Source organism: Hyla sarda, chromosome 1 (assembly GCF_029499605.1).
Source record: "Hyla sarda isolate aHylSar1 chromosome 1, aHylSar1.hap1, whole genome shotgun sequence".
NCBI lineage: Eukaryota > Metazoa > Chordata > Amphibia > Anura > Hylidae > Hyla > Hyla sarda.
Window position 1 is genome coordinate 535,697,917 of NC_079189.1, and position 26,022 is coordinate 535,723,938.

At 43.7% G+C, this 26,022-nt stretch overlaps 1 long non-coding RNA gene across 1 annotated transcript in view; it reads left to right on the plus strand.

Annotated features, from left to right (window-relative positions):
* Positions 1-637: 637 nt before the first annotated feature.
* LOC130291664 (uncharacterized) overlaps positions 638-26,022 on the plus strand; it is a 53,728-nt gene continuing 28,343 nt past the window's right edge. Inside the window, exon 1 of the long non-coding RNA XR_008847992.1 lies at positions 638-2,038. This is a non-coding gene — a long non-coding RNA (uncharacterized LOC130291664). The remainder of the gene's footprint in view (positions 2,039-26,022) is intronic.

Below are 26,022 nucleotides of genomic sequence, written 5' to 3' on the forward strand. Positions count from 1 at the left end.
AAGCGACATGCATTGCTGTATTGGAACCCTGTATACTACAACTCCCAGCATGCCCAGACAGCCCTTGGCATCTGGGCATGCTGGGAGTTGCAGTTTTGCAACATCTGGAGGTCCACAGTTTGGAGACCACAGTGCCCTTCCAGATGTTGCAAAACTACACATCCTCAGCATGCCCTTACTGTCCAGGCATGCTGGGAGTTGTAGTTCTGTAACATCTGGCCCGTCAGATGTTGCAGAACTACAACTCCCAGCATGCCTGGACAGTTTTGGCATACTGGGAGTTGTAGTTTTGCAACATCTGGAAGGGCACAGATTGGGAACCACTGTATTAGTGGTCTGCAAACTGTAGTCCTCCAGATGTTGCAAACTACAACTCCAAGCATGCTGGGAGTTGTAGTTCGGCAACATCTGGCTCTAAAGATGTTGCCGAACTACTACTTCCAGCATGCCTGAGTGTTTGGGAGTAGTGGTTTTGCAACAACTGGAGGCACACTGGTTGGGAAACATTGTCTGTTTCCTAACTCAGTGTTTCCCAACCCGTGTGCCTCCAGCTGTTGCAAAACTATAACTACCAGCATGCACTGATAGACTGTGCATGCTGGGAGTAGTAGTTTTGCAACAGCTGGAGGTCCCCCCCTTGTAAATGTACAGGGTACATTCACATGGGCAGGGGCTTACAGTGAGTATCAGGCTGCAAGTTTGCGATGCAGCAAATTTTGCGCGGCAGCTCAAACTCGTAGCGGGAAACTCGTTGTAATCCCCCGCCTGTGTGACTGTACCCTAAAAACACTACACTAACACAAAATAAAATAAAAAGTAAAAAACACTACATATACACATACCCCTACACAGCCCCCCTCCCCAATAAAAATGAAAAATGTCTGCTACGCCACTGTTTTCAAAATGGAGCCTCCAGCAGTTGCAAAACAACAACTCCCAGTATTGCCGGACAGCCGTTGACTGTCTAAGCATGCTGGGGGTTTTGCAACAGCTGGAGGCACCCTGTTTGGGAATCACTGGCGTAGAATACCCCTATGTCCACCCCTATGCAAATCCCTAATTCAGGCCTCAAATGCACATGGCGCTCTCATTTCGGAGCCCTGTCGTATTTCAAGGCAACAGTTTAGGGTCACATATGGGGTATTGCCGTACTCGGGAGAAATTGCCTTACAAATTTTGGGGGGGCTTTTTCTCCTTTCACCCCTTATGAAAAGGTGAAGTTGGGGTCTACACTAGTATGTTAGTGTAAAAAAATAAATTGTTTGACAGGAAGTGACGGCAGCATGAGCTAGGGCCGCACACTTTGGGGCTCTGGCCCCGCCCCCTGAGCCCTCGAGACGGAGGTGGACGCCGACCTCACGATGCCGGGATACTCACGGCTTTCTGCCGACAGTGGGGCCCTCCTGCCCGGACGCCTTGTGACGAGCTGGGGGCGCTGGATCCTGCCGTGGGAGGAGGGAGGATTGAGACGGCGATGGCGCGACCCGTCGTCGGACAGGCCGAGAGGCGCTGTGGAAGGGGATGCCGGAGAGGAGGTGAGAGAGGGGGGGGGTGTGGTCTCTGCGGCCAGCTATTGAGAGGAGCTTCGGGCTTGTTCCGGAGGCCCATATATGGCGGCACCTGCCTCACAGCGGGTCACAGCGACGTGGAGGTGTTGAGGGGCATGTGTGGAGCTCCGCTACTTCTTGCTAGGATCTGGTTAGGCTGGACCAGACCCTCTCTTGTGGATGGAAAGTGGAACTGAGTAAAACGATTAGATGCTACATGTGATAAATATCTAACAGTGCAGAAGCCGGTGAGTTATCGCCACCCTTTGGGGGGACAGATTTTCTTAATCAGCAGTCTCCCTGCATGGATGTGTCTCACATGAGGATAAATTGCCATGAAATCTACTCACGGATTCCCCCTAACTAGGTGAAACCATTGATTAAACCCCCGGCAATATTCTGAACAGCAGCAGGCCCCCGCACCGGCCCCATGTGGAATGGACAATATTGGATGCCTGACTCCCTGCCTGGTTACTCCTTCTAGCAATTTGGTGAGTGGCAGCTGTGGCAATGCATGTGTCCGTGCCTCCCCCCCTCTTCCCCCTGTGATGGTTGGTAACTGTGGAACATTCATAGAGTTTATTAAATGTTTTTATGAGGTAGACATGTACATTATCAGCTGATCCCCCTGCGGGGGCCATTTGGCTTCTGCACATGAGGAGTGAGCTACAGTGTGCCTAATCAAAGTGGTGGTGATGCCCCTGCCCTGTCCGCATAGGCCGAGCCCTAATGGACAATCAACGTCTCGGGGAACTGAACTAACTGAGCAATGTGGGACTGGTGCCCCTCCTCCCTTAAGGAATCCTCTACTCTTAGTCATGGAGACTCTCTGCCCATAGTGAAAGCTGTGCGGACCTTGAGGAGTGTGGATGGTATAATTATGGCTACGTAGATGTACCTATGGCTTGCCATGTTGTAAAAACCGATGTTTCTAGAGGATTTACCCCCCCCCCCCCCTCCCCCCCCTCTCTCTCTTGTACAGGAGAAACCTGGACTCATGGACTAAATTGAACAACTTGGTCTTAGCAGAATCCCTCTCTTATGAAATTGGACCCCTCCCTGGACCCAATAAGATCAGTGACTCTGGGGGGTGATTTGACTGTCTATTAGGGGGAGCGTGAATACGCTAATGATTTCTTAGTTGCATAATAGTATGCTATATTTGGTGGTGGATACTTCTGGATCAGAGTGTGACATCCTTGGTTTTAAGCGTACCCCAGAGCCATATGGGACTGCGAATCATCATTTTTGTATGCTGTAAATAACGGGATGTAAATCCTTGAGTGGGAGGGGCCTACGGTGTATAAAGCTGCTAAGTTAATTCGTGACACCCTCGCAGCGATACATATACCCCACAAAAATAAAGTGAAGAGAAATAGGGGGAGAAATGGCCCCTAAGGTGAACCCCAGAAGATCAGGGGGCAGCTCGCCACAAAAAGATAAAGGGGCTATGGGTAAACTGGATAAAATATGGAAGTCTCCAGCTGTGGGTATAAAAACCAGAACCCAGAAGGATCTCTCCCCTAGTAAAACAGGCTCTAGGTACTCTGTTTTGGAGGTGGAAGAAACTGAGGATGGGCAGTCTGTGCCCCCTATGGGAACTCAGATGTTGGAGGAGATCTTGGGAGGGGTGAAAAAATCCAATTGTGCACTTGAGGAAATAAATAAAAAACTGGGTGTGGTATCTACCGAGGTATCTCTGATAAGACACGATATGACTAAAATGAGAGATAGGATTTCCAGACTGGAGGAAGAAGCCCCAAAAACAGAAAACAGGATTAAGGTTTTGGAGGATGAGGTTAATGACTTGAAAAAGGAGAGGACATCTGTTAAAGATAAGCTTACTGACCTTGAGGATAGATCTAGACGTTGTAATATAAGGATGGTGGGGTTTCCTGAGGGGGGGGGGCTCTACCATACAGTTTCTTAGTGGATGGCTGAGGGAGGGGATAGGGGAAGGGCATCTTACCCCAATGTTTGGGATTGAACGAGCTCATCGGGTACCAAGGCGCACTCCCCCTCCGGGGGGTCCCCCTAGGACAATCTTAATTAAGTTATATGCCTCCCAGGACAGGGACTTAGGAGGGCAAGAGAGATGAGGGACTTACAGTATAACGGACAGAATATTTTTTTATATCAGGACTTCTGGGAGACCCAGAGGAAACGGGCATCCTTTCGGGAGATAAAAAGGTGGCTGAAGAACGCGGGCGTGCCCTTTTCCCTGTTGTTCCCAACGAGACTCCGGGTTGAGCATAAGGGAAAAGTAACAATATTTGGAACCCCACAAGAAGTTTCAAATTGGATGGATAAAGAAGACATGTAACATAAGGCACTATGGTGGCATTAGGGGTTGGAAGTATTAGTTAAGTAATAAATTTACATCTCGGGGGGGGAGGGGTTGGGGTTCTCCGGGGTGTCACTAGGATAGGAGTGCATAGAAGTACGGTGCATTATGGGAAGGGTAGGGGGAAGGGGGGAGGGATGGCACGGGATGATAGAAGGAGGGGATCTCTTTTTTTTTTTTTTCTCTTAGGTAAATATGTCTATGCTTAAATTGTTAGCCTGGAACGTACGAGGTATGTCGGATAGAATTAAAAAGTGTGCAATCTTCGATTATACTCGGAGGTGCCTTCCTGCGATCATATGTCTAGTTGAGACCCATAGGTCAAGAGATGAGCAGATACTTCCAAGGAAGTGGGCCAAAGAAGAATACCATTCTAGACTCTCTTCTTACTCCATGGGAGTATCAGTATATGTTCACAGGAAGGTACCATTCGAGACTAAAAACGCAAAGGTAGATAAGTATGGTCGATACGTATTTCTGTATGGAATATGGGAAGATAGGGCCGTTATCTTGGCTTTTGTTTATATTCCTCCACCTTTTAGAGTGGATGTTTTGAGGGACCTCGTGAGTTATAGCGAAATTAAGACACATTCGGCATTATGGATAGTTGGAGACCTGAACAATGTAATGGACCCTAGTATGGACAGATACAAATTAGGTAGGAATGTAGGGGGGAATGAAACAGCACTGGCGAGATACTGTGGAGAGATGAATTGGGTTGATGGGTGGTGGAAACTAAACCCAGGAGTAAGACAGTATTCATGTTTTAGTACCTCCATATAACACCGCTTCCTGAATTTACTTATGTCTGTGTGATAAGAATGTGATGACCTGGACCAGCAGGGTGCAGTATAAAGCTAAAACCCTATCAGACCATTGCCCAGTGGTGGTGGAAATCGGAGGTAAGGCAATGGGTGGGAAAAGGTTGGGCTTTCGGCTCAACCCACACTGGATAGAATTAGTGGGAGACCAGGATTGGTTTAGACAGGAAATAGAGGCATTCTGGGAGATTAATCATACGTCCGCAAATCCTCAGGTGGTATGGGACACTATGAAGGCATTTTTGAGGGGCCTATATATAGGGCGAATCAATAAAAAGAAAAAGGAATTCTCACAGGAAGAATCAGTACTGAATAGTAAAGTGGCAATGTTAGAAGCAGGGATAGAAGAGGATAGTGGGGGTGAACAGCTGTTAGAACTGAAGGCAGCTCAAAAGGAATATAAAGAATATCTACTTAAAAAGGCACAAAACAAACTTCTTCAGTGGGCAATTTAATTTTTTTGAGAAAGGGAAACCAAATAAGACATTGTCAAGATTACTTAAAAATCAAGGCGAGGAATGTGGTATTATGGCTCTGAGGAGGGAGGATGGTAGCATAACCACAGAAAGAGAAGAAATAGCCCAAATGGTTAACTCCTTTTTCTCCAATCTTTATATAGGCAGCAATATTAATAGGGTGGAGGTAGCGGAATTCTTGAGGGAAATTCATATTCCAAGTTTGACAGAGGATGTCAGGGACTCCTTGGATGACCCAATCTCCCTCCAGGAACTGGAGGAGGCATTGGCATCAATCCAAGGGAATACATCCCCCGGGTCCAACGGCATTCCATTCCAGATATATAGGATATATTCAACCCTGCTGCTTCCAAGATTGTTGGGTATCATTAATGAATCCTGGAGGGGGGGGGGGCTCTCCCTAAATCTATGTGTGAGGCCAATATTAGACTCATTAGGAAAAAAGATAAAGACCCCTTGGATTCATATCGTCCTATCTCCTTGCTTAATACATATATAAAGATAATAGCGAAAGCATCGGCAAGGAGATTGGATAAAGTAGTGGATGCAGTGGTGGGCAATGACCAGGGAGGGTTTAGGTCAGGAAGAACGGTTCATGATAATATCCACCAGTGGATCCCGGGGCCCCCGCTCCATTCTGTCATTGGATGCTACTAAAGCTTTTGACAGTGTGGAGTGGGGATACCTCTGGGAAGTTTTGAAGAGGGTTGGCGTGGGCCCGAGGTTTTTGAGTTATATTCAGCTATTATACACTAACCCCGAGGCGAGTGTAGTGATGGATGGAATTCCCTCCTACCAATTTAAACTAAGCAGAGGAACAAGGCAGGGCTGCCCCCTCTCACCCTCTTTATTTTTAATTTATATTGAACCCTTAGTGGCTGGATAAGAGATAATGATGTTTATGAGGGATTTGGAGTAAATGGAGAGAAGAGTAAGATCTTGCTATTTGCAGATGATATCCTCCTTTTTGTAACTAACCCACAAGAAAAAATACATCGTATCATTAAGATGTTTGAGGCATTTGCCCCTCTATCTGGGTTGGAGATAAATTGGAGTAAATCTACTATGCTCCCCCTGGGGGAGACGATGGGAAGATTATCCGTGTTAAAAAAAAAGAATGTTTTCCCTATTTGGGAGTAAAAATAGCAGCCACGAATGATAGGTTTGTGATTAACAACATACGGCCCCTCTTAAATAGTTTAGCGAAGAGAGTAGAAGTATGGATTAAAATGCCTTTCTCTATGTCAGAAAGGATGGCGATAATAAAAATGGTGGTGGATGTGGATCGGCAAATGCTGGTTCCGGAAGATAGAAGTGATACTGGGTAGATTGTTATGGGGAAGAAAAAGGGTTCGTCTGAAATACAGATATTTTATGGCCCCTGGTGACAGGGGGGGATTGGATATGCCCAACTTTTTTGTTTATTATATGGCCGCGCAGTTGGTACGAATTGTGAATTGGAGGAATTGTAGATACCTGGAGAAGATTGTAGTAGATAAGGAGAAAGTGAACATATATGAGGTGTTGGAATTAGATGATTATGAGGAGAGTGGTTCAAATAACATGATGTTATTGTATAAATATAGAAAACTATGGGAAAGATTAAAGGGAGAACTACATTTAGGAAATCATTTTGAGTTCACACCCCTATGGGGCAACAATAAATTTAAAGAATTGGTGAACTGTGAGTCAACCTTTTGGGATAGTAAGGGTATAAAACGATTGGAACAATTATTTGATAGAGGACAACTCTTTTCATTTGAACACATAAAAAGGGGGTATGATATTAGTGATAATGATTGGCTGTACTATTGGCAAGTTAGTCATGCAGTCCATAACACGATAGATAAGGAGATATATGTAGCACAGAAACACAATTTGATAGAAGCACTAATTCAAATAGAGCACTTTAAAAAAAAAAGGAATATCAATTTTGTATAAAAAATTAAATAAGATTATTGGAGTAAGGGGGATCGATAGAATTAAAGACAAATGATCTGGGATAGTGGGTACTGTGTCTGAGGATGACTGGGACATGATGGCCCAAAATATAAGTAAGGTTTCTCTTAATATGAAACATAAAATTACACAATTTAAGATATTACACAGGACCCACTATTCCGCGCTTCATTTACATAGGATAGGGGTGAGAATCATTTCACAGTGTGTTAAATGTGGTTTGGAAGAAGCGGATTATCTACATAGCTTTTGGTCGTGTGAGAAGATATCTGATTTCTGGGAATCTGTAATAAAAGAGGTAGAAAGTAAAATCCCTGTGAAGGTACCTCGTACTATAGAGTTTATCCTGCTGGGAGCTATTGGTAAGATGGGCAAATTTGAGTGCCTATTACATCGGATTTTGTTCTTCGCCAGACTGATCATATTAAGGAATTGGATATCCCCTAAAGAACTGTAAATAGAGGAATGGAAGGAAGGTTTGAAAACCATGAAAAATAAGGAGTTCAGATGGATGAGGAGTAGGGGGGGCCAAAGAGAATGTAGAAAAATTTGGAATTTATGGTAGATTTATTTATTTATTTTTTCCCCCCTCTCTTTGCTCTTCTCGGTGCCAGTGGATGGGGTGGGGGGGGGGGGGGGGGGTGTTGATTAGGTATACTCCTAGATGTAAACAAACATGGCTACTTGGCTTCTATGGCTTTTGTTTTCTCTCTCAATTGGTGATGTTGTTTTATCTGAATTGTATAATGTATTTTTGTAATTGTTTAATATTAAAATAAAAAAAATAAAAAAATTGTTTACACTAACATGCTGGTGTTGCCCTATACTTTTCATTTTGACAAGAGGTAAAAGGGGAAAAAAGCCCCCCAAAATTTGTAATGCAATTTCTCCCGACTATGGAGATACCCAATATGTGGGCGCAAAGTGCTCTGGGGGCGCACAACAAGGCCCAGAAGGGAGAGTGCACCATGTACATTTGAGGTGATTTGCACAGGGGTGGCTGATTGTTACAGCGGTTTTGACAAACGCAAAAAAAAAAAAACCCACATGTGACCCCATTTCGGAAACTACACCCCTCACGGAATGTAATGAGGGGTGCAGTGAGAATTTACCCCCCACTGGTGTCTGACAGATCTTTGGAACAGTGGGCTGTGCAAATAAAAAATTTTGTACAGCCACCTGCTCCAAAGATCTGACAGACACCAGTGGGGGGTAAATGCTCACTGTACCCCTATTTACGTTCCTCAAGGGGTCTAGTTTCCAAAATGGTATGCCATGTGGGGGTTATTTTGCTGTCCTGGCACCATAGGGGCTTCCTAAATGCGACATGCCCCCCGAGCAAAATTTGCTCTCAAAAAGCCAAATATGACTCCTTCTCTTCTGAGCATTGTAGTTCGCCCGTAGTGCACTTCAGGCCAACTTATGGGGTACCTCCATACTCAGAAGAGATGGGGTTACAAATTTTGGGGGGTATTTTCTGCTATTAACCCTTGCAAAAATGTGAAATTTGGGGGGGGGGGGAAACACACATTTTAGTGAATTTTTTTTTTTTTACGTATGCAAAAGTCGTGAAACCCCTGTGGGGTATTAAGGCTCACTTTATTCCTTGTTACGTTCCTCAAGGGGTCTAGTTTCCAAAATGGTATGGCATGTGTTTTTTTCCTGTTCTGGCACCATAGGGGCTTCCTAAATGCAACATGCCCCCCAAAAAACATTCCAGAAAAAACGTACTCTCCAAAATCCCCCTGTCGCTCCTTCCCTTCTGAGCCCTCTACTGCGCCTGCCGAACACTTTACATAGACATATAAGGTATGTGCTTACTCGAGAGAAATTGGGCTACAAATACAAGTATACATTTTCTCCTTTTACCCCTTGTAAAAATTCAAAAATTGGGTCTACAAGAACATGCGGGTGTAAAAAATGAAGATTGTGAATTTCTCCTTCGCTTTGCTGCTATTCCTGTGAAACACCTAAAGGGTTAAAACGCTGACTGAATGTCATTTTGAATAATTTTGGGGGTGCAGTTTTTATAATGGGGTCATTTGTGGGGTATTTGTAAGATGAAGACCCTTCAAATCCACTTCAAACCTGAACTGGTCCCTGAAAAAGTATGATTTTGGATATTTTGTGAAAAATTGGAAAATTGCTGCTGAACTTTAAAGCCCTCTGGTGTCTTCCAAAAGTAAAAACTCGTCAATTTTATGATGCAAACATAAAGTAGACATATTGTATATGTGAATAAAAAAAAATTATTTGGAATATCCATTTTCCTTACAAGCAGAGAGCTTCAAAGTTCGAAAAATGCCAAATTTTCTAATTTTTCATCAAATTTTGGGATTTTTCAACAAGAAAGGATGCAAGTTACCAAAAAATTTTACCACTGTTAAAGAAGAATATGTCACGAAAAAACATTCTCGGAATCAGAATGATAACTAAAAGCATTCCAGAGTTATTAATGTTTAAAGTGACAGTGGTCAGATGTGCAAAAAATGGCCGAGTCCTAAGGTGTAAAATGGCTGGGTCCTTAAGGGGTTAAGCATTAATAACTCTGGGATTCCTTTACTTATAAATTTGATTCCGAGATTGTTTTTTCGTGACATATTCTACTTTATGTTAGTGGTAAATTTTCAGCGATACTTGCATCATTTCTTTTTCTAACTTTGAAGCTCTCTGCTTATAAGGAATATGTATATTCCACATAAATTATATATTGATTCACAGATACAATGAAGGACATTTATCAATGTTTGCTTATGTATTCTTTTTTTTTAGTAATTTTTTCCTTTTTTTTGCTTATGTGCGACTTATTTATCAACTGCTTTCAGCCTGATGATAATTTTCTTTCACGTAAGCAATTTTTCCTTTTTTACTTTGGTAGTAGCTTTTTCTGCTCCATTTTTGAGCTGGAGTAAATTTAGTCAATTTATACCCCTGTACCTTTTTTTTGCGCTGTTGCGACTGTCGCAGTTAATAAATACCTGACTACCCGTAGTCCATTTTAAAATTATTACTACGTAGTTCATTTTTGGAAAACTTGCTTTTCTCGCTTTCCAGTCAAAATGTCGCACGAAAAATCGCGTAGTCGCAGTTGCGACAATTTTGCGACAATTATAGTAAAGAAAACCTGACTAAACCCGTTGATAAATGTCCATAATTATGTCTACTTTATGTTTGCATCATAAAGTTGACGAGTTTTTACTTTTGGAAGACATCAGAGGGCTTCAAAGTTCAGCAGCAATTTTTCAATTTTTCGCAAAATTTTCAAAATCTGAATTTTTCAGGGACCAGTTCAGGTTTGAAGTGGATTTGAAGGGTCTTCTGGTTAGAAATACCCCATGAATGACCCCATTATAAAAACTGCACCCCTCAAAGTATTCAAAATGACATTCAGTAAGTGTGTTAACCCTTTAGGTGTTTCACAGGAATAGCAGCAAAGTGAAGGAGAAAATTCAAAATCTTCATTTTTTACACTGGCATGTTCTTGTAGACCCAGTTTTTGAATTTTTACAATGGGTAAAAGGAAAAAAATCCTCTCAAAATTTGTAACTCAATTTCTTTCGAGTAAGAAAATACCTCATATGTGTATGTCAAGTGTTCGGCGGGCGCAGTAGAGGGCTCAGAAGCGAAGGAGTAACAATGGGATTTAGGAGAGTGAGTTTTTCTGAAATGGTTTTTGGGGGGGCATGTCCCATTTAGGAAGCCCCTATGGTGCCAGGACAGCAAAACCCCCCACATCGCACACTATTATGGAAACGACACCCCTCACGGAACGTAACAAGGGGTACGGTGAGCCTTAACACCCCATAGGTGTTTGACAACTTTTTGTTAAAGTCGGATGTGTAAATGAAAAAAATAAAGTTTTTCCACTAAAATGCTAGTTTTTCCCCAAATTTGACTTTTTTACAAAGGGTAATAGGAGAAAATGCCCCCCAAAATTTGTAACCCCATTTCTTCTGAGTATGGAAATACCCCATGTTTGGACGTCAAGTGCACTGCGAGCGAACTTCAATGCTCAGAAGAGAAGGAGCGCCATTGAGCTTTTAGAGAGATAATTTGTTTGGAATGGAAGTCAGGGGCCATGTGCATTTACAAAGCCCCCCGTGATTCCAGAACAGTGTACCCCCCCCACATGTGACCCCATTTTGGAAACTACACCCCTCACGGAATGTAATAAGGGGTACAGTGAGCATTTACACCCTACTGGCGTTTGACAGATCTTTGGAACAGTGGGCTGTGCAAACAAAAAATAAAATTTTTCATTTTCACGGACCACTGTTCCAAAAATCTGTCAGACACCTGTGGGGCGTAAATGCTCACTGTACCCCTTGTTACATTCCGCGAGGGTCGTAGTTTGCAAAATGGGATCACATGTGGGTATTTATTTTTTTGGGTTTATGTCAGAACTGCTGTAAAATCAGCCACCCCTGTGCAAATCACCAATTTCGTCCTCAAATGTACATGGTGCACTCTCACTCCTGAGCCTTGTTGTGCGCCCGCAGAGCATTTTACGCCCACATATGGGGTATTTCCGTACTCAAAAGAAATTGCGCTACAAATTTTGGGGGTCTTTTTTTCCTTTTACCTCTTGTGAAAATAAAAAGTAAAGGGCAACACCAGCATGTTAGTGTAAAAAAAAATTTTTTTACACTAACAGGCTGGTGTAGATCCCAACTTTTCCTTTTCATAAGGGGTAAAAGGAGAAAAAGCCCCCCAAAATTTGTAGTGTAATTTCTCCCAAGTACGGAGATACCCCATATGTGTCCCTAAACTGTTTCCTTGAAATACGACAGGGCTCTGAAGTGAGAGCGCCATGCGCATTTGAGGACTAAATTAGGGATTGCATAGGGGTGGACATAGGGGTATTCTATGCCAGTGATTCCCACAAAGGGTGCCTCCAGCTGTTGCTAAACTCCCAGCATGCCTGGACAGTCAGTGGCTGTCCGGAAATGCTGGGAGTTGTTGTTTTGCAACAGCTGGAGGCTCCGTTTTGGAAACACTGCCGTACAATACGTTTTTCATTTTTATTTGGGGGGAGGACAGCGTAAGGGGGTGTATATGTAGTGTTTTACTCTTTATTAGGTGTTAGTGTAGTGTAGTGTAGTGTTTTTAGGGTACAGTCACACTGGCGGGTTACGGTGAGTTTCCCGCTAGGAATTTGCGCTGCGGCAAAAAATTTGCCGCAGCTCGTACTTGAAGCAGGAAACTTGCTGTAAACCCGCCCGTGTGAATTTAACCTGTATGTTCACATGGGGGGGGGGGGGGGCAAACCTCCAGCTGTTTCAAAACTACAACTCCCAGCATGTACTGACACACCGTGCATGCTGGGAGTTGTAGTTTTGCAACAGCTGGAGGCACACTGGTTGGAAAACCTTCAGTGAGGTTCTGTTACCTAACTCAGTATTTTCCAATCAGTGAGCCTCCAGCTGTTGCAAAATCACAACTCCCAGCATGCACGGTCTGTCAGTACATGCTGGGAGTTGTAGTTTTGCAACAGCTGGAGGCACACTGGTTGGAAAACCTTCAGTTAGGTTCTGTTACCTAACTCAGTATTTTCCAACCAGTGTGCCTCCAGCTGTTGCAAAACTACAATTCCCAGCTTGTACTGATCACAGAAGGGCATGCTGGGAGATGTAGTTATGCAACAGCTGGAGGTACGCAACTACAACTCCCAGCATGCCGAGACAGCTGTTTTCTGTGTGGGCATGCTGGAATTTGTAGTTTTGCAACATCTGGAGTGCTACAATTTAGAGACCACTGAACAGTGATCTCCAAACTGTGGACCTCCAGATGTTGCAAAACTACAACTCCCAGCATGCCCAGACAGCAAACAGCTGTGTGGGCATGCTAGGAGTTGTAGTTTTGCAAGATCTAGAGGGCAGTATAGAGATCACTGTGCAGTGGTCTCTAAACTGCAGACCTCCAGCTGTTGCAAAACTACAAATTCCAGCATGCCCACACTGCAAACAGCTGTCTGGGCATGCTGGGAGTTGTAGTTTTGCAACATCTGGAGGGCTACAGTCTAGAGACCACTATAGTGGTCTCAGACTGTAGCCCTCTAGATGTTGCTAGGCAACTACTCACCGGCTTCCGTCGCATCCAGGAGCCGTCCTCTACTGCCGCACGCCGCCGCAGATCTCCGTCGCTGCCTCCGGAGGGGTAAGTGGACTCCGGCGCCGCTCCTCTTCGTTTTCCCCATTCTGCCCCGCCTATTGTGGGTGGCAGGACGGGGAAAACGAAAGTAAACCCCCCACCCCAGATCTGCTATTGGTGGTCACGTCTAGACCACCAATAGCAGGGATAGGAGGGGTGGCACCCGTGCCACATCACTCCTATCGCTTTAGGGGGATCATGGGTGTCTTAGACACCCGCGATCCCCCTTCTATTCCGGGTCACCATAGACCCGTAATGACCCGTAATCGGCGCAAATCGCAAGTGTGAATTCACTTGCGATTTGCGCCGATCGCCGACATGGGGGGTCTGATGACCCCCCTGGGCATTTGCACGGGGTGCCTGCTGATAGATTTCAGCAGTCACCCCAGCCCGGTCCCCGCCCGGCGCGCGGTGGGGACCGAAATTCCCACGGGCGTATGGATACTCCCTTCGTCCTTAAGTACCAGGGAGCAAAGGCGTATGCATACGCCCTTCGTCCCCAACAGGTTAAGGACCGAGGGTGTACCTGTATGCCCATTAACAGGGTTTAAAATGTTCTCACAAGCAGAGAATGGTTTAAACCCAATGGGTCCCAGTTGCTACAGACAGCCAGGACCCACGGCTAATGCCGGGCACTGCCAATCTGGCCGGTGCCCGGAATCAACCTAAAATTTGGGTTAACGAGCTGATAGGGACATCTGTGGGTTCTGTCCAGCTGAGTGGATGACGGGAGGGCCCGTACCTGCCACCTCACTGTCTGATCAGTCTTCTGCTGCTCCTAGCCTGCTATGTAGGCTAGAGCAGCAGAGCGCCGATTACACTGATCTTTGCTATGGCATAGTATCGATCAGTATTCCCTTCACGACCACAGGTTTTCTCATTTTTGCCCTTTTGTTTTTCCTCCTCCCCTTCTAAAAATCATAGCACTTAAAATTTTCCACCTAAAGACCCATGTGAGGGCTTGTTTTTTGCGCTACTAATTCTTCTTTGTAATACCATCAATCATTTCACTACAATCTATGGCGAAACCAGAAAAAAATATTTGTGGGGCAAAATTGAAGGGGAAAAAAACTGCCATTTTGTAATTTGTAGGGGCTTCCAATTCTATGCAGGTAACTTTTCGGTAAAAATGACACCTTATCTTTATTCTGTCACAAGGATACCCAATTTATATAGGTTTTGTTTTATTTTACTACTTAAAAAAATTATAGCTACATTCACCAAAATTAGTATGTTTATAAAATTGTCATCTTCTGACCCCTATAACTTTTATTTTTCTGCATACAGGGATGTGTGAGGGCTCATTTTTGCGCCATGATCTGAGGTTTTGATGGGACTTTGATAATTTTTTACTAAAAATTTTTTAGGGTATGCAAAGTGACATACACAACTTTTTTTTTTTTTTACGTATATGCCATTTACCGTGCAGTTTACTTAACGTTATATTTTTTTATAGTTCAGACATTTACGCACGTAGCGGTACCACATGTTTATTTTTGTGACCCTTTTTATGGGTAAAGGGAGGTGATTCAAACTTTTATTAGGGAAGGGGTTAATTCACAGGGCTGGAGCAGCATCCTAGCAATGATCGGATGGTGAGGGGGCAGGTAAGGGCCCTCCCCCCGTCCTCTAAGTTGAGCTGCCGCAATACGATTAATTTTGATCACAGCGTCAGGGCTTTTTGTGGACAACATGTCAGGGCTTTTTTTTTTCTCTGTTCTTTCAGCCTCGCCCCCTCATCTCCCCCTCCAGGTGGTCGCAGGTCTGCATGAGAGAAAGAAGCAGCTCTGTCTTCTGAGGACGCAGGTCTGCACTGAAAGAAGACGGAGAAGATAAGAGTGTTATGTGAAGGGGAGGATGAGAAGGTGCACGGGCTGGGGATGTATAGACTGCAGGGGAATAAATCTCAGACTGGGGATGATCTCTATATGTGAAGGGGGAGGGGGGACTTCTGAATGACATGCTGGGAGTTGTAGTCCCTGTCATATGTGTGTATGCTAGTGTTTACAAACCAGTGTGCCTCCAGCTGTTGTAAAACAACATGCCTTGACAGACTTTGGGCATGCTGGGAGTTGTAGTTTTGCAACAGCTGGAGACACACTGGTTGGGAAACACTGTCCTAGCCTATTCAGCATACACATCATGTTACACAAGTGTTTCCAAACCAGTGTGCCTCCAGCTGTTGTAAAACTACAACTCCCAGCATTCCCTGACAGTCTTTGGGCATGCTGGGAGTTGTAGTTTTGCAACAGCTGGAGGCACACTAATTGGGAAACACTGGCCTAGCCTATTCAGTGTATTACAAACAAAGTGCATTGTTTCCCAACCAGAGTGTCTTCAGCTGTATCAAAACTACAACTCCCAGCATGCCCGGACAGCTTTTGGCTGTCCGGGCATGCTGGTAGTAGTAGTTTTGAAACACCTGGAGGCACCCTGGTTGGGAAACACTGGTGTATGCCCTATAGAGGTGTGGTGAATTAAACCCCCAGGAGACTACAGAGACAGCATGCTGGTGTTATACCACAGACTGAAGACTCCTGAAAGATACATGCTGGGAGTTGTAGTCCCTTTTGTGTGTGTATTCCAGTGTATCCCAACCAAGGCTGATTATATTAGTGTGCTGTGTATAAGGGGCCGACCCGGGAAAATAGTAGGGTGGGTAAAGGGCGGAACAAATAAAAAAAAGAAAAGAAGAAGAGATAAAAAAAGGAGCTGCCCCAAACCAGCAAGGCATGTGGCATGCTGGGATTTGTAGTTTTTAGCACAGCAAGAAACAGGAAATAGAAGCAAAGATAGGAAAACAAAGTGGGGGATAAAAAGACAACAAAGAACGGAAATAGAGTAGCTTAAACAACAAGAATAGAAATGAAACAAAACAAATAGGGTAAGTAAAAAAACGGAAAAGCACGTTGACCACGGGAGCACCCCTTTAACCTCTTAAGCCCAGTCCCAGTGTTTAAAACGGCGTCACACCGGGTCGGTCCCAACTGCTATTCATAGCTGGGACCCTGGGCTAACAGAGTGTGGCACAAATTGTTGTGCCGCTCGCTATTAACCCTTTAGACGCAGCTATCAAAGTTGACCGCTGCGTCTGAAAGTAAACGCTTCCCGGCAGCTCAGTCGGGCTGATCGGGACATAGTGATAAAATCGCGATGTTCCGATCAACTAGGACGCAAGCGGAGGCCCCCTTACCTGTCTCCGCGGCGTCCGATCAGGGTTTCATTGCTCCAAGCCTGAGCTACAGGCTTGAGCAATCGAGCCCCTGTCTCGCTGATCCATGCAAAGCTATGGCTTTGCAGGGATCAGCATAAGAGATCAGTGTGTGCCGTGTTATAGGTCCCTATGGTGCCATAAAAAAAAAACTGTAAATAAAAATTAACATATGTGGTATGTCCGCATGCGGAAATGTCCGAATTATAAAAATAAAATCGCACGGTCAATGGCGTACGCGCAAACAGATTCCAAAGTCCAAAATAGCGTATTTTTGGTCACTTTTTTTTATTTCAGGAAAAAATGATAAAACACGATCATAAAGTCTGATCAACACAAAAATGGTACCATAATAAAAACTTCAGAACATGGCGCAAAAAATGAGTCCTCATACCGGCCCGTACGCGGAAAAATTAAAAAGTTATAGGGGTTAGAAGATGAGAATTTTTAACATATAAATTTTACTGCATGTAGTTATGACTTACAGAATAATAAGGTGTTATTTATACCGAAAAATGCACTGTGTAGAAACGGAAGCCCCCAAAAGTTAAAAAGTAAGCCATCATATGGAATTTTATGTGCAAAATTGAAAGCGTTATGATTTTTAGAAGGTGATGAGGAAAAAATGAGGGGTTAAAGGGGTACTCCGTTGGAAAACTTTTTTTTTTTTTTTTTTTTTTTTTTTTTTTAAATGAACTGGTGCCAGAAAGTTAAACAGATTTGTAAATTACACAGTGAAGAAGCACACCTGGCACTGCTCTAGGGCGACTGATAGTTTGTAATGCTGTCAGTAGGTGCTCACGCTAGCAGATACAGCAAGGCAATCATCCAAAATAGCAGTAAGGAACGAAGTGAATCACTCACCACAAATTCAATGCTGTGCACTTTATTCAGAGATGACAGTGGCTATACATAGACAGATGGAACGGTAGGGCAGTAGGTGTTGTGGAGCCCCGTCCAGAGCGACGGCAACGTTTCACACCCTCTGGGCATTTCCTCAGGCCCGGAATTGGCATCACATCACAGGTACTGCCTCTCTTTATACAGACCATGTATTTCATAACGATCAATGTAATAACAGATAAAATGTGTCTAATACATATAGACTAGGGCGGCACGATATGGGGAAAATGTGCGATTGCGATTTTGGGCCTAAATATTGCGATTTCGATATGCGATATAATAAATAAAATTGTAAAATCCCCCCATTTCATGTCCAATCGCCTCCATTTCACATCTACCTACCCATTTTATGCCCACAGCCTATTTCACATTCTCCTCCCCTTTGTCATATTCCCTTGTCACATTCCCACCCCCTCCTGTCACATTCTTGTGCTGCAGCAGTACAAGACCTTTCCCCATCAGCCAATCACTGGCTTGACACGTGACACCACTGCGGCCAGTGATTGGCTGAAAAGGGAAAGGTCCTACTGTACTAAGAGAGGAAACTCCGGAGCACACGGAGACAAATCTGCAGGGACCGGGACTAGGTGAGCAGAAGTTTTTTTTTATTTTTCTCTCTGTGCCCTTAGCTCAGTGTGTTTCTAGCAGGGTGCCTCCAGCTGTTGTGAAATTACTACTCCCAGCATGCCCGGACAGCCTTTGCCGGTCCGGGCATGCTAAGAGTTGTAGTTTTGCAACAACTGGAGGCACCCTGGTTGGGAAACACGGACTTTTAGTATTCGTTTTTACCTGCTCTGGCCGCTCCCCGCCACGGGAGCCAGCCCGCGCAGATAATCGCGTGTTTTCTGAGGGGGCCGTATCGCTATATCACAAAAAAGCAAAAACCGCGATTCGATTGCTTGTGCGATATATCGTGCAGCCCTAATATGTAATGACCAATCATGTGACACTTAGATTGCGCACAGGTGGACATCATTTCAATAATTATGCGACTTCTGAAGGTAATTGGTTGCACCAGAGCTTTTTTATGGGCTTCAAAACAAAGTGGGTGAATACATACGCACAGGCCAATTTTTCTAAACAGTAGTTTTATTTATATATTTTTCTCATTTCACTTCACTAACTTAGACTATTGTGTTCTGATCCATCAAATATAAATCTGATTGACAAAACATTGAACTTAAAGGAGAACTCCGGAATATAACAATTGTCCCCCATACTGCCGGCAGTAAAAAAGTAAAGATGTACATACCTTAGAAAAAATTTCAAGGATATACATACAAATTCATGGTCACAAATGATGTGAAAAAGGACTTTTTAGATACCAAAAATAATATGCAAACTAAAGGTGAAAGAATACATAAACCATATAAAAGGGACCAAAAGTTATGTAAATAAGTATAGAAAAATGATGTCCATTACACGATGTGTAAGCAGGATATAAGGAATACAGATGAGTAAAGAGCAAACAAACTAAAGGAATGACCGTCTATGCTCCACCAATATACAACATGATAAATCACTGCTACATCGCAGCAATACACAGCATGCTATAATCACATACAAGAGATAGGTGACCACCTTCATAGACGGCAGGATAGCAGTGGTCGATAATGGTGGATATCAGCACTCCTGCTGATACTTGCCATTTACCCTTTTTGACGCAGTGATCAATACTGATCATGGAATCTAAGTAGTTGCAGTACTTGGATACACTCATCAGACCAACCGCAGTGCGATCACCTAGGTCTAATGATTGAAAATGGAGGGCAGAGCTCCCGTACCTGCTTCGTGCCACTTTGAGGATCTTCTATAGTCTGCCTACAAAGGCAGGTTACTCAAGTAAATATATGCTCTGGAGAAAAATACCAGACATCGCCAATCAGGGTGATGTCTGGCATTAACTCTTTAGAAGCCGGCACAACGGCACAATAGACTGTGGCGTCTAAAATGCAAATAATCTGATCCTGGTAGCTCAGCGGTGCTAATTGAGACACCGCGGTGAAATTGCGGGGTCCCGATCAGCTGAGAGGACGGCAGAGGGGCCCTTACCTGGCTCCACACTGTTTGGTGCTCTCTTACTGCAGGAAGCCATGGTAGCCTGTAGTAATAGCACCGAGAACACTAAATAATGCTGTGCTATGGAACAGCATTGAACAATGTATCAATCTAAAGATTACATGTAATAGTCCCATATGGGGACTAAAAATAGCAAACATGTTAGCTCCATAATCTAGAGAAATTGAGTAATACATTTTGTGATGTTTATTCTCCTGAATTCCTTATCAAACTGAGAAATTCTAAACTAAAACTAAATATAAAAAAAAAAAAAAAGTCAGCTGACTAAAATCTTGGTTCATCTGGAATGGGGATTAACTTTGCACATAATTTACAATGGAAATCAACCTTGGCACTTCAAAGTACCATTAAGATCATTGGAATTTTGCCGACAGCAGATTCCACTCAGAATCAATTGCCAGCAAAATATCTGTCATGTGCCTGGCCCCTAACACATTTTCTACCTACAGCTCACAGGTACCTTCCAGGTATTGCACTGATCCGTGTAGGCAGAAGAGGACGGAGCTGCTATTAAATAACTTTTGCTGAAAAATTGCTGCTTCATATTCCACTGGGCTACAGACAAGCATGCAAAGGACAGCATCATGGCAGCACCCTGCCCTATTTGGTTGAATATGGGTCTCTTGGTGTGGTCCCCTTTTTTATTTTTCTATAGGTTACCCCTATTTGAAAGCACTGAAATCAAATGTATATAGTTTTTATTGTGCTGTACTACTTCTGCACAATAAAAACAGGTAAAGAAAAAAAAATTATTTTTGTGTTGCCTTATTTCAAGACTTTTTTTCCATCAACAAATCCTACCGTTATTCCTATAGTGCCAAATGGGTGCAAATGTGCCAATGGGGAAAGGAGTCAAATTTCCTAGATGCTTCAATTGTCATTTCCTGCAACATGTAATTAAATGGCTGGTATAGGGATGTTATCCTATCCCATCTATTAAAGAACAGTGGCAGATGTACAATACAGGTGTAATTCTGGCAGATGCCAATGATCGTTGCATGTCCCTCCAAGCACTGACCATCTCTGTTAGTGCACCACTCTATCCCTGAATACTGCCATGCTGCTTTCTTTTCCAAGGCTGCTCCTACTGTGTCCTGTAGTTATGTTTTTTATGTTGCGTGTGTGCACATCCAAAAACTGTCCTGACTCAGCATCTTCCACTCCCTGATGCCTGAGAATCAAAGTGGTTTATCCATCGCAAAAGTGTGCTGTGTTTTCTGATCCCGCTATTCAATACCTATGCCTGCCTTTCCTGACCCATCTGAACTTCACTGTCTCTCCTGTTGCGGACGTGTATTGTTGAAAACAGAACAGGAAGGCCGGAGAGATAAAGTCCAGCGTCAGGACCACGCTTCACCGTATTATGGATCACCCAGCATAAAGAATCAAAACTAATAGAACACCAAATAATGTGTCTAGGGTGTGCCTAAAATATAACTTTTAACCCCTTAAGGACCCAGGACGTCCTGTGACGTCCTGGCGGTTTCCAATCCCTGCCGCGTGGCGGGCAGAGATCGGAAGCGGATGCCTGCTGAAATGCTTCAGCAGGCATCCAGGGCACATGCCGAGGGGGGCCATTTAGGCCCCCCATGTCGGCGATCGTTGCAAATTGCGAGGGAAATCGCCCCTGCGATCTGCGGCGATACCGGGCTAATCGGGTCTCTGGGACCCGACCGCCTGATAATTTTGCGTGATCCCGGTTGTCACAGACAGCCAGGACCATGCTGAAGTATAGGAGCGAGGTGGCAAGCCGACCACCTCCTCCTATTCCCTGCGATCCGTTGGTTAATTAACCGACCAATCTCGGGGGGGGGGGGGTTACTCCCTGGAAGTCCGGAGAGGACGGGAGGAAGACCGGAGGACGCGGCGGGTGACGGGGGAGTGCTGGGGCCCGGCCCTGGTATTTACCTCGTCCCTGAAGACCCGGATCCTTGCCGCAGTGGTGACAGGTGAGTTGATCTTCGGCGGCATTGTGGGACCTTTGCAGCAGTCCAGACCGCCGTAAAGCGATCTGGACTGCTCCATCTGGTCCCCTTACACTACAACTCCCAGCATGCCCAGACAGCCCTTGGCGTCCGGGCATGCTGGGAGTTGCAGTTTTGCAACATCTGGAGGTCCACAGTTTGGAGACCACTGTGCCCTTCCAGATGTTGCAAAACTACACATCCTTACAGTAAATTCGATTCGTCACGAACTTCTCGGCTCGGCAGTTGATGACTTATCCTGCGTAAATTAGTTCAGCCTTCAGGTGCTCCGGTGGGCTGGAAAAGGTGAATACATTCCTAGGAAAGAGTCTCCTAGGACTGTATCCACCTTTTCCAGCCCACGGGAGCACCTGAAAGCTGAACTAATTTATGCAGGATAAGTCATCAGCTGCCGAGCCGAGAAGTTCGTGATGAATCGAATTTACTGTAAGTTCGCTCATCTCTAATCCTCAGCATGCCCTTACTGTCCAGGCATGCTGGGAGTTGTAGTTCTGTAACATCCGGCCCTTCAGATGTTGCAGAACTACAACTCCCAGCATGCCTGGACAGTTTTGGCATACTGGGAGTTGTAGTTTTGCAACATCTGGAAGGGTACAGATTGGGAACCACTGTATTAGGGGTCTGCAAACTGTAGAACTCCAGATGTTGCAAAACTACAACTCCAAGAATTCTGGGAGTTGTAGTTCGGCAACATCTGGCTCTAAAGATGTTGCCGAACTACTACTTCCAGCATGCCTGAGAATGTTTGGTAGTTGTGGTTTTGCAACAACTGGAGGCACACTGGTTGGGAAACATTGTCTGTTTCCTAACTCAGTGTTTCCCAACCAGCTGTTGCAAAACTATAACTACCAGCATGCACTGATAGACAGCATGCTGGGAGTTGTAGTTTTCCAACAGCTGGAGGTCCCCCCCCTGTGAATGTACAGGGTACATTCACATGGGCAGGGGGCTTACAGTGAGTATCAGGCTGCAAGTTTGCGCGGCAGCTCAAACTCGCAGCGGGAAACTCGCTGTAATCCCCCGCCCGTGTGACTGTACCCTAAAAACACTACACTTCACTACACTAACACAAAATAAAATAAAAAGTAAAAAACACTACATACACACATACCCCTACACAGCCCCCCTCGTCTCCCCTATAAAAAGGAAAAACGTCTGGTACGCCACGGTTTCCAAAATGGAGCCTCCAGCTGTTGCAAATCAAGAACTACCAGTATTGCCGGACAGCCGTTGACTGTCCAAGCATGCTGGGAGTTTTGCAACAGCTGGAGGCACCCTGTTAGGGGTATTCTACACCAGTGATTCCCAATGTCCACCCCTATGCAAATCCCTAATTCAGGCCTCAAATGCGCATGGCGCTCTCACTTTGGAGCCCTGTCGTATTTCAAGGCAACAGTTTAGGGCCACATATGGGGTATTTCTGTAATCGGGAGAAATTGCCTAACAAATTTTGGGGGGGCTTTTTCTCCTTTCACCCCTTATGAAAAGGTGAAGTTGGGGGTCTACACCAGCATGTTAGATGTTATAAATTTTTTACACTAACATGCTGGTGTTGCCCTATACTTTTCATTTTGACAAGAGGTGAAAGGGAAAAAAGCCCCCCAAAATTTGTAAAGCAATTTCTCCCGACTACGGAGATACCCCATGTGTGGGCGCAAAGTGCTCTGGGGGCGCACAACAAGGCCCAGAAGGGAGAGTGCACCATGTACATTTGAGGTGATTTGCACAGGGGTGGCTGATTGTTACAGCGGTTTTGACAAAAGCAAAAAAAAAAAAAAAAACACATGTGACCCCATTTCGGAAACTACACCCCTCATGGAATGTAATGAGGGGTGCAGTGAGAATTTACCCCCCACTGATGTCTGACAGATCTTTGGAACAGTGGGCTGTGCAAATTAAAAATTTTGTACAGCCCACTGTTCCAAAGATCTGACAGACACCAGTGGGGGGTAAATGCTCACTGTACCCCTTGTTACGTTCCTCAAGGGGTCTAGTTTCCAAAATGGTATGCCATGTGGTTTGTTTTTTTTGCTGTCCTGGCACCATAGGGGCTTCCTAAATGCGACATGCCCACGAGCAAAATTTGCTCTCAAAAAGCCAAATATGACTCCTTCTCTTCTGAGCATTGTAGTTCGCCCATAGTGCACTTCAGGTCAACTTATGGGGTACCTCCATACTCAGAAGAGATGGGGTTACAAATTTTGGGGGGTATTTTCTGCTATTAACCCTTGCAAAAATTTGATATTTGGGGGGAAAACACACATTTTAGTGAATTTTTTTTTTTACATATGCAAAAGTCGTGAAACCCCTGTGGGGTATTAAGGCTCACTTTATTCCTTGTTACGTTCCTCAAGGGGTCTAGTTTCCAAAATGGTATGCCATGTGGATATTTTTTGCTGTCCTGGCACCATAGGGGCTTCCTAAATGTGACATGCCCCCCCAAAAACCATTTCAGAAAAACGTACTCTCCAAAATCCCCTTGTCGCTCCTTTGCTTCTGAGCCCTCTACTGCGCCCGCCGAACACTTAACATAGACATATGAGGTATGTGCTTACTCGAGAGAAATTGGGCTACAAATATAAGTATACATTTTCTCCTTTTACAACGTGAAAAAATTCAAAAATTGGGTCTACAAGAACATGCAAGTGTAAAAAATGAAGATTGTGAATTTTCTCCTTCACTTTGCTGCTATTCCTGTGAAACACCTAAAGGGTTAAAACGCTGACTGTCATTTTGAATACTTTGGGGGGGGGGCAGTTTTTATATAGGGGTCATTTGTGGGGTATTTCTAAAATGAAGACCCTTCAAATCCACTTCAAACCTGAACTGGTCCCTGAAAAATTGTGATTTTGGAAATTTTGTGAAAAATTGGAAAATTGCTGCTGAACTTCGAAGCCCTCTGGTGTCTTCCAAAAATAAAAACATGTAAATTTTATGATGCAAACATGAAGTGGACATATTGTATATGTGAATAAAAAAATATTATTTTGAATATCCATTTTCCTTACAAGCAGAGAGCTTCAAAGTTAGAAAAATGCAAAATTTTCAAATGTTTCATTACATTTTGGGATTTTTCACCAAGAAAGGATACAAGTTACCACAAAAATTTACCACTATGTTAAAGTAGAATATGTCACGAAAAAACAGTCCCGAAATCAGAATGAAAGGTAAAAGCATTCCAGAGTTATTAATGTTTAAAGTGACAGTGGTCAGATGTGCAAAAAATGGCCTGGTCCTAAGGTGTAAAATGGCCTGGTCCTTAGGGGGTTAATGATACAATGAAAATATACCAGACAAATTGTGCACCTGTGAACACAAATCACCATCAGGAAGAGATCACTTAAAAAAATCCATAGTGAAAAACTCCAGCACTACCAGAGTGAATAAAAAAGTATAGAATTTATTCTATCTCTGTGGAGGTAAAAAACATGCACAGAAGGCAGGAAAATACGATAAAAACCGACGCGTTTCGTTAGCCTTTGTCAAGGTATGAACTCTTTAGCCTTAAGACACGAATAAATAGTAAATCATACAAAGATCTGCCCCCTTCATTAGGTAGACACCTGTGGAGCTGCAAGTGAAACAATTTAACCCCAAAGTTTCCAGTAAGAAAAAAACAGTCATTATATCTAGCTTGTTATATAGTATACATTTCTTAAAATCGACACATGACATTGTATATCAAATCAATTTGTGCCGCAAATGTATAACATGTATCCAACACCAAAAAATATATAATGTATATATACACTTATTTTTACTAGATAGTATTCATGTAATTTGTAAGGGAAAAATCACGTACAATCCGCTTATGAATAAAAGCATAGTGAGAAGCGGTGAAAGATCGTATTATGCTTGTGTAAAAAAATTAAATAAAAAAAGGGGGTGGGGGGGGGGGCGGGAAGAAAACCGCACAGTGTGAACATGTCTAAATGTGAAATAACTTGATAATGAGAATGATACAAGTCTGCACCAAATGAGTCTGCATGGTGAGAAGCGGTGAACGATCGTATTATACTTGTATGAAAAAACCGTACAGTGTGATCATGTCGCACCTGATATACTTGTCAGATATGCCCAATCCATTTGCTTATTATGTGAGTACGTTCATGAATATGTGCTCACATATTCATGAACGTACTCACATAATAAGCAAATGGATATTTTTTTTTTCAAGCATAATACGATCTTTCACCGCTTCTCACTATGCTTTTATTCATAAGAAGCTGATTGTACGTGATTTTTCCCTTACAAATTACATGAATACTATCTAGTAAAAATAAGTGTATATATATATATATATATATATATATATATATATATATATATATATATTATATTTTTTGGTGTTGGATACATGTTATACATTTGCAGCACAAATTGATTTTACATACAATGTTGTGTCGATTTTAAGAAATGTATACTATATAACAAGCTAGATATGACCGTTTTTTTCTTACTGGAAACTTTGGGGTTAAATTGTTTCACTTGCAGCTCCACAGGTGTCTACCTAATGAAGGGGGCAGATCTTTGTAAGATTTACTATT